Genomic DNA, 22,105 nt, shown 5'->3' with positions numbered 1-22,105 from the left:
TGTCCGTTTCCCGGAGCCCGACCGGGATCCGGCTGCTCCGCTTCCCAGTACATGACCAGGATCCGGTTCCGCATCCCAGAGCCAGAGCAGGTTCCGGGTCCGCTTCCAGGAGCCAGACCAGGATCCGGGTCCGCTTCCCGGAGCCACACCAGGTTCCGGGTCCGCTTTCCAGTACCAGACCAGGATCCGGGTCTGCTTTCCCGGAGCCAGACCGGGATCTGGGTCCAAATCCTAGAGCCAGAACAGGATCCGGGTCTGCTTCCCAGAGCCAGACCGTGATCTGGCTGCGACGCTTCCCAGAGCTAGACCGGGATCCTGGTCCGCTTCCCACAACCAGACAAGGATCCGGGTCCGCTTTCCCGGAGCCAGACCGGGATCCTGGTCCGCTTCCCAGTACCAGACCAGGATCCGGGTCCGCTTCCCAGTACCAGACAAGGATCCGGGTCCGCTTTCCCGGAGCCAGACCATGATACGGGTCTGCTTCCCAGAGCCAAACCAGGATCCGAGTCCACATCCCAGAGCCAGATTGGGATCCGGCTGCTCCGCTTCCCAGTACATGACCAGGATCCGGTTCCGCATCCCAGAGCCAGACCAGGATCCTGGTCCGCTTCCCAGAGCCAGACCAGGATCCGGGTCTGCTTCCCAGAGCCAGACCATGATCCGGGTCTGCTTCCCGGAGCCAGACAAGGATCCGGGTCCGTTTTCCAGTACCAGACCAGGATCCGGGTCCGCTTCCCAGTACCAGACAAGGATCCGGGTCCGCTTTCCCGGAGCCAGACAAGGATCCGGGTCCGCTTTCCCGGAGCCAGACCATGATACGGGTGTGCTTCCCAGAGCCAAACCAGGATCCGAGTCCGCATCCCAGAGCCAGATTGGGATCCGGCTGCTACGCTTCCCAGTACATGACCAGGATCCGGTTCCGCATCCCAGAGCCAGACCAGGATCCTGGTCCGCTTCCCGGAGCCAGACAAGGATCCGGGTCCACTTCCCAGAGCCAGACCATGATCCGTGTCTGCGTCCCAGAGCCAGACCGGGATCCAGGACCGCTTCCCAGTACCTGACCAGGATCCGGGTCCGCTTCCCTGAGCCACACCCGAATCTGGGTCAGCTTCCCAGAGCCAGACCAGGATCCGGCTGCACCGCTTCCCAGAGCCAGACCAGGATCCGGGTCCGCTTCCCAGTACCAGACTAGGATCCGGGTCCGCTTTCCCGGAGCCAGACAAGGATCCGGGTCCGCATCCAAGAGACAGACCAGGATCCGGGCCCGCTTCCCAGAGCCAGACCAGGATCCGGGTCCGCTTCCCAGAGCCAGACCGGGATCCAGGACCGCTTCCCAGTACCTGACCAGGATCCGGGTCCGCTTCCCTGAGCCACACCCGGATCTGGGTCAGCTTCCCAGAGCCAGACCAGGATCCGGCTGCACCGCTTCCCAGAGCCAGACCAGGATCCGGGTCCGCTTCCCAGTACCAGACCAGGATCCGGGTCCGCTTTCCCGGAGCAAGACAAGGATCCGTGTCCGCATCCAAGCGACAGACCAGGATCCGGGCCCGCTTCCCAGAGGCCCACCAGGATCCGGGTCCGCTTCCCAGAGCCACACCAGGATCCGGGTCAGCTTTCCAGATCTACACCAGGATCCGGGTCAGCTTCCCAGAGCCAGACCGGGATGCGGCTGCTCTATTTACCCGGGCGAGACCGGGATCTTGGTCCGCTTCCCAGAGCCAGTCCGGGCTCCGGCTTCTCCGCTTCCCAGTACATGACCAGGATCCGGTTCCGCATCCCAGAGCCAGACCAGGGTCCGGGTCCGCTTCCCAGAGCCACAGCATGATCCGGGTCTGCTTCCCAGAGCCAGACTGGGATCCGTGTCCGTTTCCCGGAGCCCGACCGGGATCCGGCTGCTCCGCTTCCCAGTACATGACCAGGATCCGGTTCCGCATCCCAGAGCCAGAGCAGGATCCGGGTCCGCTTCCCGGAGCCAGACCAGGTTCCGGGTCCGCTTTCCAGTACCAGACCAGGATCCGGGTCTGCTTTCCCGGAGCCAGACCAGGATCCGGGTCCAAATCCTAGAGCCAGAACAGGATCCGGGTCTGCTTCCCTGAGCCAGACCGTGATCTGGCTGCGCCGCTTCCCAGAGCTAGACCGGGATCCTGGTCCGCTTCCCACTACCAGACAAGGATCCAGGTCCGCTTTCCCGGAGCCAGACCGGGATCCTGGTCCGCTTCCCAGTACCAGACCAGGATCAGGGTCCGCTTCCCAGTACCAGACAAGGATCCGGGTCCGCTTTCCCGGAGCCAGACAAGGATCCGGGTCCGCTTTCCCGGAGCCAGACCATGATACGGGTCCGCTTCCCAGAGCCAAACCAGGATCCGAGTCCGCATCCCAGAGCCAGATTGGGATCCGGCTGCTCCTCTTCCCAGTACATGACCAGGATCCGGTTCCGCATCCCAGAGCCAGACCAGGATCCTTGTCCGCTTCCCAGAGCCAGACCATGATCCGGGTCTGCTTCCCAGAGCCAGACCATGATCCGGGTCTGCTTCCCAGAGCCAGACCAGGATCCTTGTCCGCTTCCCAGAGCCAGACCATGATCCGGGTCTGCTTCCCAGAGCCAGACCATGATCCGGGTCTGCTTTCCCGGAGCCAGACCATGATACGGGTCTGCTTTCCCGGAGCCAGACCAGGATCCTTGTCCGCATCCTAGAGCCAGACCAGGATCCGGGTCTGCTTCCCGGAGCCAGACAAGGATCCGGGTCCGTTTTCCAGTACCAGACCAGGATCCGGGTCCGCTTCCCAGTACCAGACAAGGATCCGGGTCCGCTTTCCCGGAGCCAGACAAGGATCCGGGTCCGCTTTCCCGGTGCCAGACCATGATACGGGTCTGCTTCCCAGAGCCAAACCAGGATCCGAGTCCGCTTCCCAGAGCCAGACCAGGATCCTGGTCCGCTTCCCAGTACCAGACCAGGATCCGGGTCCGCTTTCCCGGAGCAAGACAAGGATCCGTGTCCGCATCCAAGCGACAGACCAGGATCCGGGCCCGCTTCCCAGAGGCCCACCAGGATCCGGGTCCGCTTCCCAGAGCCACACCAGGATCCGGGTCAGCTTTCCAGATCTACACCAGGATCCGGGTCAGCTTCCCAGAGCCAGACCGGGATGCGGCTGCTCTATTTACCCGGGCGAGACCGGGATCTTGGTCCGCTTCCCAGAGCCAGTCCGGGCTCCGGCTTCTCCGCTTCCCAGTACATGACCAGGATCCGGTTCCGCATCCCAGAGCCAGACCAGGGTCCGGGTCCGCTTCCCAGAGCCACAGCATGATCCGGGTCTGCTTCCCAGAGCCAGACTGGGATCCGTGTCCGTTTCCCGGAGCCCGACCGGGATCCGGCTGCTCCGCTTCCCAGTACATGACCAGGATCCGGTTCCGCATCCCAGAGCCAGAGCAGGATCCGGGTCCGCTTCCCGGAGCCAGACCAGGTTCCGGGTCCGCTTTCCAGTACCAGACCAGGATCCGGGTCTGCTTTCCCGGAGCCAGACCAGGATCCGGGTCCAAATCCTAGAGCCAGAACAGGATCCGGGTCTGCTTCCCTGAGCCAGACCGTGATCTGGCTGCGCCGCTTCCCAGAGCTAGACCGGGATCCTGGTCCGCTTCCCACTACCAGACAAGGATCCAGGTCCGCTTTCCCGGAGCCAGACCGGGATCCTGGTCCGCTTCCCAGTACCAGACCAGGATCAGGGTCCGCTTCCCAGTACCAGACAAGGATCCGGGTCCGCTTTCCCGGAGCCAGACAAGGATCCGGGTCCGCTGTCCCGGAGCCAGACCATGATACGGGTCCGCTTCCCAGAGCCAAACCAGGATCCGAGTCCGCATCCCAGAGCCAGATTGGGATCCGGCTGCTCCTCTTCCCAGTACATGACCAGGATCCGGTTCCGCATCCCAGAGCCAGACCAGGATCCTTGTCCGCTTCCCAGAGCCAGACCATGATCCGGGTCTGCTTCCCAGAGCCAGACCATGATCCGGGTCTGCTTCCCGGAGCCAGACAAGGATCCGGGTCCGTTTTCCAGTACCATACCAGGATCCGGGTCTGCTTTCCCGGAGCCAGACCATGATACGGGTCTGCTTTCCCGGAGCCAGACCAGGATCCTTGTCCGCATCCTAGAGCCAGACCAGGATCCGGGTCTGCTTCCCGGAGCCAGACAAGGATCCGGGTCCGTTTTCCAGTACCAGACCAGGATCCGGGTCCGCTTCCCAGTACCAGACAAGGATCCGGGTCCGCTTTCCCGGAGCCAGACAAGGATCCGGGTCCGCTTTCCCGGAGCCAGACCATGATACGGGTCTGCTTCCCAGAGCCAAACCAGGATCCGAGTCCGCATCCCAGAGCCAGATTGGGATCCGGCTGCTCCGCTTCCCAGTACATGATCAGGATCCAGTTCCGCATCCCGTAGCCAGACCAGGATGCTGGTCCGCTTCCCAGAGCTTGACCATGATCCGTTTCTGCGTCCCAGAGCCAGACCGGGATCCAGGACCGCTTCCCAGTACCTGACCAGGATCCGGGTCCGCTTCCCTGAGCCACACCCGGATCTGGGTCAGCTTCCCAGTACCAGACCAGGATCCGGGTCCGCTTCCCAGTACCAGACAAGGATCCGGGTCCGCTTTCCCGGAGCCAGACCATGATACGGGTCTGCTTCCCAGAGCCAAACCAGGATCCGAGTCCACATCCCAGAGCCAGATTGGGATCCGGCTGCTCCGCTTCCCAGTACATGACCAGGATCCGGTTCCGCATCCCAGAGCCAGACCAGGATCCTGGTCCGCTTCCCAGAGCCAGACCAGGATCCGGGTCTGTTTCCCAGAGCCAGACCATGATCCGGGTCTGCTTCCCGGAGCCAGACAAGGATCCGGGTCCGTTTTCCAGTACCAGACCAGGATCCGGGTCCGCTTCCCAGTACCAGACAAGGATCCGGGTCCGCTTTCCCGGAGCCAGACAAGGATCCGGGTCCGCTTTCCCGGAGCCAGACCATGATACGGGTGTGCTTCCCAGAGCCAAACCAGGATCCGAGTCCGCATCCCAGAGCCAGATTGGGATCCGGCTGCTACGCTTCCCAGTACATGACCAGGATCCGGTTCCGCATCCCAGAGCCAGACCAGGATCCTGGTCCGCTTCCCGGAGCCAGACAAGGATCCGGGTCCACTTCCCAGAGCCAGACCATGATCCGTGTCTGCGTCCCAGAGCCAGACCGGGATCCAGGACTGCTTCCCAGTACCTGACCAGGATCCGGGTCCGCTTCCCTGAGCCACACCCGAATCTGGGTCAGCTTCCCAGAGCCAGACCAGGATCCGGCTGCACCGCTTCCCAGAGCCAGACCAGGATCCGGGTCCGCTTCCCAGTACCAGACTAGGATCCGGGTCCGCTTTCCCGGAGCCAGACAAGGATCCGGGTCCGCATCCAAGAGACAGACCAGGATCCGGGCCCGCTTCCCAGAGCCAGACCAGGATCCGGGTCCGCTTCCCAGAGCCAGACCGGGATCCAGGACCGCTTCCCAGTACCTGATCAGGATCCGGGTCCGCTTCCCTGAGCCACACCCGGATCTGGGTCAGCTTCCCAGAGCCAGACCAGGATCCGGCTGCACCGCTTCCCAGAGCCAGACCAGGATCCGGGTCCGCTTCCCAGTACCAGACCAGGATCCGGGTCCGCTTTCCCGGAGCAAGACAAGGATCCGGGTCCGCATCCAAGCGACAGACCAGGATCCGGGCCTGCTTCCCAGAGGCCCACCAGGATCCGGGTCCGCTTCCCAGAGCCACACCAGGATCCGGGTCAGCTTTCCAGATCTACACCAGGATCCGGGTCAGCTTCCCAGAGCCAGACCGGGATGCGGCTGCTCTATTTACCCGGGCGAGACCGGGATCTTGGTCCGCTTCCCAGAGCCAGTCCGGGCTCCGGCTTCTCCGCTTCCCAGTACATGACCAGGATCCGGTTCCGCATCCCAGAGCCAGACCAGGGTCCGGGTCCGCTTCCCAGAGCCACAGCATGATCCGGGTCTGCTTCCCAGAGCCAGACTGGGATCCGTGTCCGTTTCCCGGAGCCCGACCGGGATCCGGCTGCTCCGCTTCCCAGTACATGACCAGGATCCGGTTCCGCATCCCAGAGCCAGAGCAGGATCCGGGTCCGCTTCCCAGAGCCAGACCAGGTTCCGGGTCCGCTTTCCTGTACCAGACCAGGATCCGGGTCTGCTTTCCCGGAGCCAGACCAGGATCCGGGTCCAAATCCTAGAGCCAGAACAGGATCCGGGTCTGCTTCCCTGAGCCAGACCGTGATCTGGCTGTGCCGCTTCCCAGAGCTAGACCGGGATCCTGGTCCGCTTCCCACTACCAGACAAGGATCCGGGTCCGCTTTCCCGGAGCCAGACCGGGATCCTGGTCCGCTTCCCAGTACCAGACCAGGATCAGGGTCCGCTTCCCAGTACCAGACAAGGATCCGGGTCCGCTTTCCCGGAGCCAGACAAGGATCCGGGTCCGCTTTCCCGGAGCCAGACCATGATACGGGTCCGCTTCCCAGAGCCAAACCAGGATCCGAGTCCGCATCCCAGAGCCAGATTGGGATCCGGCTGCTCCGCTTCCCAGTACATGACCAGGATCCGGTTCCGCATCCCAGAGCCAGACAAGGATCCGGGTCCGTTTTCCAGTACCATACCAGGATCCGGGTCTGCTTTCCCGGAGCCAGACCATGATACGGGTCTGCTTTCCCGGAGCCAGACCAGGATCCTTGTCCGCATCCTAGAGCCAGACCAGGATCCGGGTCTGCTTCCCGGAGCCAGACAAGGATCCGGGTCCGTTTTCCAGTACCAGACCAGGATCCGGGTCCGCTTCCCAGTACCAGACAAGGATTCGGGTCCGCTTTCCCGGAGCCAGACAAGGATCCGGGTCCGCTTTCCCGGAGCCAGACCATGATACGGGTCTGCTTCCCAGAGCCAAACCAGGATCCGAGTCCGCATCCCAGAGCCAGATTGGGATCCGGCTGCTCCGCTTCCCAGTACATAACCAGGATCCAGTTCCGCATCCCGTAGCCAGACCAGGATGCTGGTCCGCTTCCCAGAGCCAGACCATGGTCCGAGTCCGCATCCCAGAGCCAGATTGGGATCCGGCTGCTACGCTTCCCAGTACATGACCAGGATCCGGTTCCGCATCCCGTAGCCAGACCAGGATCCTGGTCCACTTCCCAGAGCCAGACCATGGTCCGAGTCCGCATCCCAGAGCCAGATTGGGATCCGGCGGCTACGCTTCCCAGTACATGACCAGGATCCGTTTCTGCGTCCCAGAGCCAGACCGGGATCCAGGACCGCTTCCCAGTACCTGACCAGGATCCGGGTCCGCTTCCCTGAGCCACACCCGGATCTGGGTCAGCTTCCCAGAGCCAGACCAGGATCCGGCTGCACCGCTTCCCAGAGCCAGACCAGGATCCGGGTCCGCTTCCCAGTACCAGACCAGGATCCGGGTCCGCTTTCCCGGAGCCAGACAAGGATCCGGGTCCGCTTTCCCGGAGCCAGACAAGGATCCGGGTCCGCTTCCCAGTACCAGACAGGGATCTGGGTCCGCTTCCCAGAGCCAGACCAGGATCCGGGTCCGCTTACCAAAGCCAGACCGGGATCCGGGACAGCTTCCCAGTACCAGACCGGGATCCGGCTGCTCCGCTTCCCAGAGCCGGACCAGGATCCGTGTCCGCATCCAAGAGACGGACCAGGATCCGTGTCCGCATCCAAGAGCCGGACCAGTATCTGTGTCCGCATCCAAGAGCCAGACCAGGATCCGTGTCCGCATCCAAAAGCCAGACAAGGATCCGTGTCCGCATCCAAGAGCCAGACCAGGATCCGTGTCCGCTTCCCGGAGCCAGACCGGGATCCGGCTTCTCCGCTTCCCAGTACATGACCAGGATCCTGTTCCGCATCCCAGAGCCAGACCAGGATCCGGGTCAGCTTCCCGTAGCCAGACCAGGATCCGGGTCTGCTTCCCGGAGCCAGACCAGGATCCGGGTCCGTTTTCCCAGTACCAGACCAGGATCCGGTTCCGCATCGCAGAGCCAGACCAGGATCCGGGTCCGCTTCCCAGAGCCAGACCAGGATCCGGTTCCGCTTCCCAGAGCCAGACCATGATCCGGGTCTGCTTCCCAGAGCCAGACCGGGATCCTGGTCCGCTTCCCACTACCAGACCAGGATCCCGGTCCGCTTCCCAGTACCAGACCAGGATCCGGGTCCGCTTTCCTGGAGCCAGACAAGTATCCGTGTCCGCCTCCAAGAGCCAGACCAGGATCCGGGTCCGCTTCCCAGAGCCAGACCAGGATCCGAGTCCGCTTCCCAGAGCCAGACCAGGATCCGGGTCTGCTTCCCAGAGCCAGACCGTGATCCGGGTCCGCATCCCGGAGCCACACCAGGATCCGGGTCAGCTTACCAGAGCTAGACCAGGATCCGGCTGCACCGCTTCCCAGAGCCAGACCAGGATCCGGGTCCGCTTCACAGTACCAGACCAGGATCCGGGTCCGCTTTCCCGGAGCCAGACAAGGATCCGGGTCCGCATCCAAGCGACAGACCAGGATCCGGGCCCGCTTCCCAGAGGCCCTCCAGGATCCGGGTCCGCTTCCCAGAGCCACACCAGGATCCGGGTCAGCTTTCCAGATCTACACAAGGATCCGGCTTCGCCACTTCCCAGAACAAGACCAGGATCCGGGTCCGCTTTCCTGGAGCCAGACCAGGATCCGGGTCCGCTTCCCAGAGCCAGACCATGATCAGGGTCTTCTTCCCAGAGCCAGACCGTGATCAGGGTCCGCATCCCGGAGCCACACCAGGATCCGGGTCAGCTTACCAGAGCTAGACCGGGATCCGGCTGCTCCGCTTCCCAAAGCAAGACCCGGATCCTGGTCCGCTTCCCGGAGCCAGACCGGAATCTGGGTCCGATTCCCAGTACCAGACCAGGATCCGGGTCCGCATCCCAGAGCAACACCAGGATCCGGGTCAGCTTCCCAGAGCCAGACCGGGATGCGGCTGCTCTATTTACCAGGGCGAGACCGGGATCTTGGTCCGCTTCCCAGAGCCAGACCGGGCTCCGGCTTCTCCGCTTCCCAGTACATGACCAGGATCCGGTTCCGCATCCCAGAGCCAGACCAGGGTCCGGGTCCGCTTCCCAGAGCCACAGCATGATCCGGGTCTGCTTCCCAGAGCCAGACTGGGATCCGTGTCCGTTTCCCGGAGCCCGACCGGGATCCGGCTGCTCCGCTTCCCAGTACATGACCAGGATCCGGTTCCGCATCCCAGAGCCAGAGCAGGATCCGGGTCCGCTTCCCGGAGCCAGACCAGGTTCCGGGTCCGCTTTCCAGTACCAGACCAGGATCCGGGTCTGCTTTCCCGGAGCCAGACCGGGATCCGGGTCCAAATCCTAGAGCCAGAACAGGATCCGGGTCTGCTTCCCTGAGCCAGACCGTGATCTGGCTGCGCCGCTTCCCAGAGCTAGACCGGGATCCTGGTCCGCTTCCCACAACCAGACAAGGATCCGGTTCCGCATCCCAGAGCCAGAGCAGGATCCGGGTCCGCTTCCCGGAGCCAGACCAGGTTCCGGGTCCGCTTTCCAGTACCAGACCAGGATCCGGGTCTGCTTTCCCGGAGCCAGACCGGGATCCGGGTCCAAATCCTAGAGCCAGACCAGGATCCGGGTCTGCTTCCCAGAGCCAGACCATGATCCGGGTCTGCTTCCCGGAGCCAGACAAGGATCCGGGTCCGTTTTCCAGTACCAGACCAGGATCCGGGTCCGCTTCCCAGTAGCAGACAAGGATCCGGGTCCGCTTTCCCGGAGCCAGACCATGATACGGGTCTGCTTCCCAGAGCCAAACCAGGAACCGAGTCCGCATCCCAGAGCCAGATTGGGATCCGGCTGCTACGCTTCCCAGTACATGACCAGGATCCGGTTCCGCATCCCAGAGCCAGACCAGGATCCTGGTCCGCTTCCCAGAGCCAGACCATGGTCCGGGTCTGCTTCCAGGAGCCAGACAAGGATCCGGGTCCGTTTTCCAGTACCATACCAGGATCCGGGTCTGCTTTCCCGGAGCCAGACCATGATACGGGTCTGCTTTCCCGGAGCCAGACCAGGATCCTTGTCCGCATCCTAGAGCCAGACCAGGATCCGGGTCCGCTTCCCAGAGCCAGACCATGATCCGGGTCTGCTTCTCGGAGCCAGACAAGGGTCCGGGTCCGTTTTCCAGTACCAGACCAGGATCTGGGTCCGCTTCCCAGTACCAGACAAGGATCCGGGTCCGCTTTCCCGGAGCCAGACAAGGATCCGGGTCCGCTTTCCCGGAGCCAGACCATGATACGGGTCTGCTTCCCAGAGCCAAACCAGGATCCGAGTCCGCATCCCAGAGCCAGATTGGGATCCGGCTGCTACGCTTCCCAGTACATGACCAGGATCCGGTTCCGCATCCCGTAGCCAGACCAGGATCCTGGTCCGCTTCCCAGAGCCAGACCATGGTCCGAGTCCGCATCCCAGAGCCAGATTGGGATCCGGCGGCTACGCTTCCCAGTACATGACCAGGATCCTGTTCCGCATCCCAGAGCCAGACCAGGATCCGGGTCAGCTTCCCGTAGCCAGACCAGGATCCGGGTCTGCTTCCTGGAGCCAGACCGGGATCCGGGTCCGTTTTCCCAGTACCAGACCAGGATCCGGTTCCGCATCGCAGTGCCAGACCAGGATCCGGGTCCGCTTCCCAGAGCCAGACCAGGATCCGGGTCCGCTTCCCAGAGCCAGACCATGATCCGGGTCTGCTTCCCAGAGCCAGACCGGGATCCTGGTCCGCTTCCCACTACCAGACCAGGATCCCGGTCCGCTTCCCAGTACCAGACCAGGATCCGGGTCCGCTTTCCTGGAGCCAGACAAGTATCCGTGTCCGCCTCCAAGAGCCAGACCAGGATCCGGGTCCGCTTCCCAGAGCCAGACCAGGATCCGAGTCCGCTTCCCAGAGCCAGACCAGGATCCGGGTCTGTTTCCCAGAGCCAGACCGTGATCCGGGTCCGCATCCCGGAGCCACACCAGGATCCGGGTCAGCTTACCAGAGCTAGACCGGGATCCGGCTGCTCCGCTTCCCAAAGCTAGACCCAGATCAAGGTCTGCTTCCCGGAGCCAGACCAGGATCCGGGTGCGTTTTCCCAGTACCAGACCAGGATCCGGTTCCGCATCGCAGAGCCAGACCAGGATCCGGGTCCGCTTCCCAGAGCCACATCATGATCCGGGTCTGCTTTCCAGAGCTACACCAGGATCCGGCTTCGCCGCTTCCCAGAGCCAGACCGGGATCCTGGTCCGCTTCCCAGTACTAGACCAGGATTCAGGTCCGCTTCCCAGAGCTAATCCAGGATCCGGGTCAGCTTCCCAGTGACAGAACAGGAACCGGTTGCTCCGCTTCTCGGAGCCAGACCAGGATGCGGGTCCACTTCCAAGTACCAGACAGGGATCTGGGTCCGCTTCCCAGAGCCAGACCAGGATCCGGGTCTGCTTCCCAGAGCCAGACCCGGATCCTGGTCCGCTTCCCACTACCAGACCAGGATCCCGGTCCGCTTCCCAGTACCAGACCAGGATCCGGGTCCGCTTTCCTGGAGCCAGACAAGGATCCGTGTCCGCATCCAAGAGCCAGACCAGGATCCGGGTCCGCTTCCCAGAACCAGACCAGGATCCGGGTCCGCTTCCCAGAGCCAGACCATGATCAGGGTCTGCTTCCCAGAGCCAGACCGTGATCCGGGTCTGCTTCCCAGAGCCAGTCCGGGATCCGTGTCCGTTTCCCGGAGCCAGACCGGGATCCGGCTGCTCCTCTTCCCAGTACATGACCAGGATCCGGTTCCGCATCCCAGAGCCAGACCAGGATCCGGGTCCGCTTCCCAGAACCAGACCATGATCCGTGTCTGCTTCCCGGAGCCAGACCAGGTTCCGGGTCCGCTTCCCAGTACCAGACAAGGATCCGGGTCCGCTATCCTGGAGCCAGACAAGGATCTGGGTCCGCTTTCCCGGAGCCAGACCGGGATCCGGGTCCGCTTCCCAGAGCCACACCTGGATCCGGGTCAGTTCCCAGAGCCAGACCAGGATCCAGCTGCGCTGCTTCCCAGAGCCAGAACGGGACCCGGCTGCTCCGCTTCCCAAAGCCAGACCGGGATCCTGGTGCGCTTCCCAGTACTAGACCAGGATTCAGGTCCGCTTCCGAGAGCCAGACCAGGATCCGGGTCAGCTTCCCAGTGCCAGAACAGGAACCGGCTGCTCCGCTTCCCAGAGCCAGACCAGGATCCGGGTCCGCTTACCAAAGCCAGACCGGGATCCGGGCCCGCTTCCCAGTACCAGACCGGGATCCGGCTGCTCCGCTTCCCAGAGCCGGACCAGGATCCGAGTCCGCATCCCAGAGCCAGATTGGGATCCGGGTTCGCTTCCCAGAGCCAGACCGGGATCCGGCTGCTCTGCTTCCCAGTACATGACCAGGATCCGGTTCCGCATCCCAGAGCCAGACCAAAATCCTGGTCCGCTTCCCAGAGCCAGACCGGGATCCTGGTCTGCTTCCCAGAGCCAGACCATGATCCGGGTCTGCTTTCCCGGAGCCAGACTAGGATCCTTGTCCGCATCCTAGAGCCAGACCAGGATCCGGGTCCGCTTCCCAGAGCCAGACCATGATCCGTGTCCGCATCCAAGAGACGGACCAGGATCCATGTCCGCATCCCAGAGCCAGACCAGGATCCGGGTCAGCTTCCCGTAGCCAGACCAGGATCCGGGTCTGCTTCCCGGAGCCAGACCAGGATCCGAGTCCGTTTTCCCAGTACCAGACCAGGATCCGGTTCCGCATCGCAGAGCCAGACCAGGATCCGGGTCCGCTTCCCAGAGCCAGACCAGGATCCGTGTCCGCTTCCCAGAGCCAGACCATGATCCGGGTCTGCTTCCCAGAGCCAGACCGGGATCCTGGTCCGCTTCCCACTACCAGACCAGGATCCCGGTCCGCTTCCCAGTACCAGACCAGGATCCGGGTCCGCTTTCCTGGAGCCAGACAAGTATCCGTGTCCGCCTCCAAGAGCCAGACCAGGATCCGGGTCCGCTTCCCAGAGCCAGACCAGGATCCGAGTCCGCTTCCCAGAGCCAGACCAGGATCCGGGTCTGCTTCCCAGAGCCAGACCGGGATCCGGCTGCTCCGCTTCCCAAAGCCAGACCCAGATCCAGGTCTACTTCCCGGAGCCAGACCAGGATCCGGGTGCGTTTTCCCAGTACCAGACCAGGATCCTGTTCCGCATCGCAGAGCCAGACCAGGATCCGGGTCCGCTTCCCAGAGCCACATCATGATCCGGGTCTGCTTTCCAGAGCTACACCAGGATCCGGCTTCGCCGCTTCCCAGAGCCAGACCGGGATCCTGGTCCACTTCCCAGTACTAGACCGGGATCCGGGTCCCCTTCCCAGAGCCAGACCAGGATCCGGCTGCTCCGCTTCCCAGAGCCAGACCAGGATCCAGCTGCTCCGCTTCCCAGAGTTAGACCCGGATCCGGCTGCTCCGCTTCCCAGAGCCAGACCAGGATCCGGCTGCTCCGCTTCCCAGAGCAAGACCGGGATCCGGGTCCGCTTCCCAAAGCCAGAAAAGGATCCGGGTCATCTTCCCAGAGCCATACCAGGATCCGGGTCCACTTCCCAGAGACAGACCAGAACCCGGCTGCTCCGCTTCCCAGAGCCAGACCACGATCCGGCTGCTCCGCTTCCCAGAGCAAGACCGGGATCCGGGTCCTCTTGCCATAGCCAAGCCAGGATCCGGCTGCTCCACTTTCCAGAGCCAGTCCAGGATCCGGCTCCGCTTCCCAGAGCCAGACCAGGATCCGGGTCCGCATCCTAGAGCCAGACCAGGATCCAGGTCCCAGAGTAAGACCGGGATCCGGTTCAGCTTCCCGGAGCTGGACCAGGATCCGGCTGCTCCGCTTCCCAGAGCCAGACCAGGATCCTGGTACGCTTCCCGGAGCCAGACCGGGATCTGGGTCCGCTTCCCAGTACCAGACCAGGATCTGGATCCTCTTCCCAGAGCCACACCAGGATCCGGGTCCGCTTCAGGGAGCCAGACCGGGATCCCGGCTGCTCCGCTTCCCAGAGCCATACCAGGATCCGGCTGCTCCTCTTCCCAGAGCCGGACCGGGAACCTGGTCCGCTTCCCAGAGCCAGACCGGGATCCCGGAGTCTTCCCGTTAGACCCAATTCCACAGGGGACAGTCTTCCCGTTAGACCTGGCTCCACAGGGGACAGTCTTCCCATTAGACCTGGTTCCCCCGGAGACAGTTTTCCAATTAGACCTGGTTCCACAGGGGACAGTCTTCCCTTTAGACCTGTTTCCATAGAGGACATTCTTCCCGTTAGACCTGGTTCCACAGGCGTCAGTCTTCCTTCTAGACCTGGTTCCACAGAGGACAGTCTTCCTGTTAGACCTGGTTCCATAGCTGACAGTCTCCCCGTTAGACCTGGTTCCAAAGGGGACAGTCTTCCTTCTAGACCTGGTTCCACAGAGGACACTCTTGCCGTTAGACCTGGTTCCACAGGAGACAGTCTCCCCGTTACACCTGGTTCCACAGGGGATAGTCTTCCCTTTAGACCTGGTTCCACAGAGGACAGTTTTCCCGTTAGACCTGGCACCATAAAGGACAGGCTTCCCGTTAGACCTGGTTCCACAGGCGATAATCTTCCTTCTAGACCTGGTTCCACAGAGGACAGTCTCCCCGTTAGACCTGGTTCCACAGGAGACAGTCTTCCGTTTAGACCTGGTTCCACAGGAGACAGTCTTCCGTTTAGACCTGGTTCCACAGAGGACAGTATTCCCGTTAGACCTGGTTCCACAGATGACTGTCTTCCAGTTAGACCTGGTTCCACAGAGGACAGTCTTCCTTCTAAACCTAGTTCCACAGAGGACAGTCTTCTTGTTAGACCTGGTTTCACAGGGGACAGTCTTTCTTTTAGACCTGGTTCCACAGGGGGCAGTCTTATCTTTAGGCCTGGTTCCACAGAGGACTGTCTTCCTTCTAGACCTGGTTCCACAGAGGACAGTCTTCCCTTTAGACCTGGTTCGACATATGACTGTCTTCCAGTTAGACCTGGTTCCACAGAGGACAGTCTTCCTGTTAGACCTGGTTTCACAGGTGACAGTCTTTCTTTTAGACCTCGTTCCACAGGGGGCAGTCTAATCTTTAGACATGTTTCCACAGAGGACTGTCTTCCTTCTAGACCTGGTTCCACAGAAGACTGTCTTCCTTCTAGACCTGGTTCCACAGAGGACAGTCTTCCCGTTAGACCTGTTTCCACAGATGACTGTCTTCCCGTTAGACCTGGTTCCACAGGGGACAGTCTTCCTTCTAGACCTGCTTCCACAGAGGAATGTCCTCCCGTTAGACCTGCTTCCACAGAGGACAGTATTCCCGTTAGACCTGGTTCCACAGATGACTGTCTTCCAGTTAGACCTGGTTCCACAGAGGACAGTCTTCCTTCTAAACCTAGTTCCACAGAGGACAGTCTTCTTGTTAGACCTGGTTTCACAGGGGACAGTCTTTCTTTTAGACCTGGTTCCACAGGGGGCAGTCTTATCTTTAGGCCTGGTTCCACAGAGGACTGTCTTCCTTCTAGACCTGGTTCCACAGAGGACAGTCTTCCCTTTAGACCTGGTTCGACATATGACTGTCTTCCAGTTAGACCTGGTTCCACAGAGGACAGTCTTCCTGTTAGACCTGGTTTCACAGGTGACAGTCTTTCTTTTAGACCTCGTTCCACAGGGGGCAGTCTAATCTTTAGACATGTTTCCACAGAGGACTGTCTTCCTTCTAGACCTGGTTCCACAGAAGACTGTCTTCCTTCTAGACCTGGTTCCACAGAGGACAGTCTTCCCGTTAGACCTGTTTCCACAGATGACTGTCTTTCCGTTACACCTGGTTCCACAGAGGAGAGTCTTCCTGTTAGACCTTGTTCGAAAGGGGACAGTCTTTCTTTTAGACCTGGTTGTACAGGGGACAGTCTTCCTGTTAGACCTGGTTCCACAGAGGACAGTCCTACCTATAGACTTGGTTCAATAGGGGACAGTCTGCCCATTAGACCTGGGTCCACCGGCGACAGTCTTCCTTCAAGACCTGGTTCCAAAGAGGACAGTCTTCCCATTAGACCTGGTTCCACAGGGGACAGTCTTTCTTTTAGACCTGGTTGTGCCTGAGACAGTCTCCCTGTTAGACCTGGTTCCACAGGGGACAGTCTTCCCGTTACACTTGGTTCTAAAGAAGACAGTCTTCCAGTTTGACCTGGTACCACAGAGGACAGTCTTACCGTTAGACGTGGTTTTAAAAAAGACAGTCTTCCAGTTCGACCTCGTTCCACAGAGGACAGTCCTACCGTTAGACCTGGTTTCAATGGGGACAGTCTTCCAGTTCGACCTGGTTCCACAGACGACAGTCCTACCGTTAGACCTCGTTCCAACGGGGACAGTCTTCCCATTGGACCTGATTCCACATGCGACAGTCTTCCTTCTAGACCTGGTTCCACGGAATACAGTCTTACCGTTAGACCTGGTTCCACAGGGGACAGTCATCAGATTAGACCTGGTTCCAAAGGGGACAGTCTTCCTATTAGACCTGGTTCCACAGGGGACAGTCTTCCTTCTAGACCTGGTTCCACATAGGAGAGTCTTCCCGTTAGACTTGGTTCCACATAGGAGAGTCTTCCCGTTAGACCTGGTTCCACAGAGGACAGTCTTCCTGTTAGACCTGGTTCCACAGGGGACAGTCTTCCAGTTCGACCTGGTTCCACAGAGGAGAGTCCTACCGTTAGACCTGGTTCCACAGAGGACAGTCTTCCTGTTAGACCTGGTTCCACAGGGGACAGTCTTCCAGTTCGACCTGGTTCCACAGAGGAGAGTCCTACCGTTAGACCTCGTTCCCACGGAGACAGTCTTCCCATTGGACCTGATTTCACAGATGACTGTCTACCTTCTAGACCTGGTTCCACAGAGGACCGGATTCCCGTTACACCTGGTTCCACAGATGACTGCCTTCCCATTAGACGTGGTTCCACAAGGGACAATATTCCTTCTAGACCTGGTTCCATAAAGGACAATTTTCCAATTAGACCTGGTTCCACAGGGGACAGTTTTCCCTTTAAACCTGGTTCCACAGGGGACAGTCTTCCTGTTAGACCTGGTTCCACAGGGGACAGTATTCCCGTAAGACGTGGTCCTAAAGAAGACAGTCTTCCAGTTCGACCTCGTTCCACAGAGGACAGTCCTACTGTTAGACCTCGTTCCAATGGGGACAGTCTTCCCATTGGACCTGATTTCACAGATGACTCTGTTCATTCTAGACCTGGTTCCACAGAGGAAAGTCTTCCCGGTAGACCTGGTTCCACAAGGGACAGTCTCCTTTCTAGACCTGGTTCCACAGGGGACAGTCTTCCCGTTACACCTGGTTCCACAGGGGACTGTCTTCCCATTAGACCTGGTTCCACAGGGGACAGTCTTCCAGTTCGACCTGGTTCCACAGGGGACAGTATTCTCGTAAAACGTGGTTCTAAAGAAGACAGTCTTCCAGTTCGACCTGGTTACACAGGCGACAGTCTTCCCGTTAGACCTGGTTCAACAGAGGACAGTCTTCTCGTTAGAACTGGTTCCACAGGGGACAGTCTTCCTGTTAGACCTGGTTCCAGAGGAGAAAGTCTTCCTGTTCGACCTGGTTCCACAAGGGGACATTTATCCTTCTAGACCTGGTTTCAAAGACAACACTTTTCCCTTTAGACCTGGTTCAACAGGGGACAGTCTTCCTGTTAGAACTGGTTCCACAGAGGACAGTGCTACCGTTAGACCTCGTTCCAATGGGGAGAGTCTTCCCATTGGACCTGATTTCACAGATGACTGTCTACCTTCTAGACCTGGTTCCACAGAGGACCGGATTCCCGTTACACCTGGTTCCACAGATGACTGCCTTCCCATTAGACGTGGTTCCACAAGGAACAATATTCCTTCTAGACCTGGCTCCATAAGGGACAATTTTGCAATTAGACCTGGTTCCACAGGGGACAGTTTTCCCTTTAAACCTGGTTCCACAGGGGGCAATCTTCCCGTTAGACCTGGTTCCACAGGGGACAGTCTTCCCGTTACACCTTGTTCCACAGGGGACTGTCTTCCCATTAGACCTGGTTCCACAGGGGACAATCTTCCCATTAGACCTGGTTCCACAGGGGACAGTCTTCCAGTTCGACCTCGTTCCACAGAGGACAGTCCTACCGTTAGACCTGGTTCCAATGGGGACAGTCTTCCAGTTCGACCTGGTTCCACAGAGGACAGTCCTACTGTTAGACCTCGTTCCAATGGGGACAGACTTCCCATTGGACCTGATTTCACAGATGACTCTGTTCATTCTAGACCTGGTTCCACAGAGGAAAGTCTTCCCGGTAGACCTGGTTCCACAAGGGACAGTCTCCTTTCTAGACCTGGTTCCACAGGGGACAGTCTTCCCGTTACACCTGGTTCCACAGGGGACTGTCTTCCCATTAGACCTGGTTCCACAGGGGACAGTCTTCCTGTTTGACCTGGTTCCACAGGGGACAGTATTCTCGTAAAACGTGGTTCTAAAGAAGACAGTCTTCCAGTTCGACCTGGTTCAAAAGGGGACAGTATTCTCGTAAAACGTGGTTCTAAAGAAGACAGTCTTCCAGTTCGACCTGGTTACACAGGCGACAGTCTTCCCGTTAGACCTGGTTCAACAGAGGACAGTCTTCTCGTTAGAACTGGTTCCACAGGGGACAGTCTTCCTGTTAGACCTGGTTCCAGAGGAGAAAGTCTTCCTGTTCGACCTGGTTCCACAAGGGGACATTTATCCTTCTAGACCTGGTTCCAAAGACAACACTTTTCCCTTTAGACCTGGTTCCACAGGGGACAGTCTTCCTGTTAGAACTGGTTCCACAGAGGACAGTGCTACCGTTAGACCTCGTTCCAATGGGGAGAGTCTTCCCATTGGACCTGATTTCACAGATGACTGTCTACCTTCTAGACCTGGTTCCACAGAGGACCGGATTCCCGTTACACCTGGTTCCACAGATGACTGCCTTCCCATTAGACGTGGTTCCACAAGGGACAATATTCCTTCTAGACCTGGTTCCATAAGGGACAATTTTGCAATTAGACCTGGTTCCACAGGGGACAGTTTTCCCTTTAAACCTGGTTCCACAGGGGGCAATCTTCCCGTTAGACCTGGTTCCACAGGGGACAGTCTTCCCATTACACCTTGTTCCACAGGGGACTGTCTTCCCATTAGACCTGGTTCCACAGGGGACAGTCTTCCTGTTAGACCTGGATCCACAGGGGACAGTATTCCCGTTAGACGTGATTCTAAAGAAGACAGTCTTCCAGTTCGACCTCGTTCCACAGAGGACAGTCCTACCGTTAGACCTGGTTCCAATGGGGACAGTCTTCCAGTTCAACCTGGTTCCACAGAGGACAGTCCTACTGTTAGACCTCGTTCCAATGGGGACAGACTTCCCATTGGACCTGATTTCACAGATGACTCTGTTCATTCTAGACCTGGTTCCACAGAGGAAAGTCTTCCCGGTAGACCTGGTTCCACAAGGGACAGTCTCCTTTCTAGACCTGGTTCCACAGGGGACAGTCTTCCCGTTACACCTGGTTCCACAGGGGACTGTCTTCCCATTAGACCTGGTTCCACAGGGGACAGTCTTCCTGTTTGACCTGGTTCCACAGGGGACAGTATTCTCGTAAAACGTGGTTCTAAAGAAGACAGTCTTCCAGTTCGACCTGGTTCAACAGGGGACAGTATTCTCGTAAAACGTGGTTCTAAAGAAGACAGTCTTCCAGTTCGACCTGGTTACACAGGCGACAGTCTTCCCGTTAGACCTGGTTCAACAGAGGACAGTCTTCTCGTTAGAACTGGTTCCACAGGGGACAGTCTTCCTGTTAGACCTGGTTCCAGAGGAGAAAGTCTTCCTGTTCGACCTGGTTCCACAAGGGGACATTTATCCTTCTAGACCTGGTTCCAAAGACAACACTTTTCCCTTTAGACCTGGTTCCACAGGGGACAGTCTTCCTGTTAGAACTGGTTCCACAGAGGACAGTGCTACCGTTAGACCTCGTTCCAATGGGGAGAGTCTTCCCATTGGACCTGATTTCACAGATGACTGTCTACCTTCTAGACCTGGTTCCACAGAGGACCGGATTCCCGTTACACCTGGTTCCACAGATGACTGCCTTCCCATTAGACGTGGTTCCACAAGGGACAATATTCCTTCTAGACCTGGTTCCATAAGGGACAATTTTGCAATTAGACCTGGTTCCACAGGGGACAGTTTTCCCTTTAAACCTGGTTCCACAGGGGGCAATCTTCCCGTTAGACCTGGTTCCACAGGGGACAGTCTTCCCATTACACCTTGTTCCACAGGGGACTGTCTTCCCATTAGACCTGGTTCCACAGGGGACAGTCTTCCTGTTAGACCTGGATCCACAGGGGACAGTATTCCCGTTAGACGTGATTCTAAAGAAGACAGTCTTCCAGTTCGACCTCGTTCCACAGAGGACAGTCCTACCGTTAGACCTGGTTCCAATGGGGACAGTCTTCCAGTTCAACCTGGTTCCACAGAGGACAGTCCTACTGTTAGGCCTCGTTCCAATGGGGACAGTCTTCCCATTGGACCTGATTTCACAGATGACTCTCTTCATTCTAGACCTGGTTCCACAGAGGAAAGTCTTCCCGGTAGACCTGGTTCCACAAGGGACAGTCTCCTTTCTAGACCTGGTTCCAAAGGGGACAGTCTTCCAGTTCGACCTGGTTCCACAGGGGACAGTCTTCCCGTTAGACCTGGTTCAACAGAGGAAAGTCTTCTTGTTAGAACTGGTTCCACAGGGGACAGTCTTCCTGTTAGACCTGGTTCCAGAGGAGAAAGTCTTCCTGTTCGACCTGGTTCCACAAGGGGACAGTTATCCTTCTAGACCTGGTTCCAAAGACAACACTTTTCCCTTTAGACCTGGTTCAACAGGGGACAGTCTTCCTGTTAGAACTGGTTCCACAGAGGACAGTGCTACCGTTAGACCTCGTTCCAACGGGGACAGTCTTCCCATTGGACCTGATTCCACAGGCGACAGTCTTCCTTCTAGACCTGGTTCCACAGAATACAGTCTTACCGTTAGACCTGGTTCCACAAGGGACAGTCATCCGATTAGACCTGGTTCCACAAGGGACAGTCCCCCCATTAGACCTGGTTCCACCAGGGACAGTCTTCCCATTGGACCTGGTTCCACAGAATACTGTCTTCCCATTAGACCTGGTTCCACAGGGGACAGTCTTCCTTCTAGACCTGGTTCCACAGAGGAGAGTCTTACCGTTTGACCTGGTTCCACAAGGGACAGTCTCCCCATTAGACCTGGTTCCACCAGGGACAGTCTTCCCATTGGACCTGGTTCCACAGATGACTGCCTTCCCATTAGACGTGGTTCCACAAGGGACAATATTCCTTCTAGACCTGGTTCCATAAGGGACAATTTTCCAATTAGACCTGGTTCCACAGGGGACAGTTTTCCCTTTAAACCTGGTTCCACAGGGGACAATCTTCCCGTTAGACCTGGTTCCACAGGGGACAGTCTTCCCGTTACACCTTGTTCCACAGGGGACAGTCTTCCCATTAGACCTGGATCCACAGGGGACAGTATTCCCGTTAGACGTGGTTCTAAAGAAGACAGTCTTCCAGTTCGACCTCGTTCCACAGAGGACAGTCCTACCGTTAGACCTGGTTCCAATGGGGACAGTCTTCCAGTTCGACCTGGTTCCACAGAGGACAGTCCTACTGTTAGACCTCGTTCCAATGGGGACAGTCTTCCCATTGGACCTGATTTCACAGATGACTCTCTTCATTCTAGATCTGGTTCCACAGAGGAAAGTCTTCCCGGTAGACCTGGTTCCACAAGGGACAGTCTCCGGTCTAGACCTGGTTCCAAAGGGGACAGTCTTCCTATTAGACCTGGTTCCACAGGGGACAGTCTTCCTTCTAGACCTGGTTCCACAGAGGAGAGTCTTACCGTTTGACCTGGTTCCACAAGGGACAGTCTCCCCATTAGACCTG

This window comes from Telmatherina bonti (assembly GCF_933228915.1).
Source record: "Telmatherina bonti genome assembly, chromosome: 5".
NCBI classification, from domain to species: Eukaryota; Metazoa; Chordata; class Actinopteri; order Atheriniformes; family Telmatherinidae; genus Telmatherina; species Telmatherina bonti.
This window is presented reverse-complemented; position numbering follows the sequence as displayed.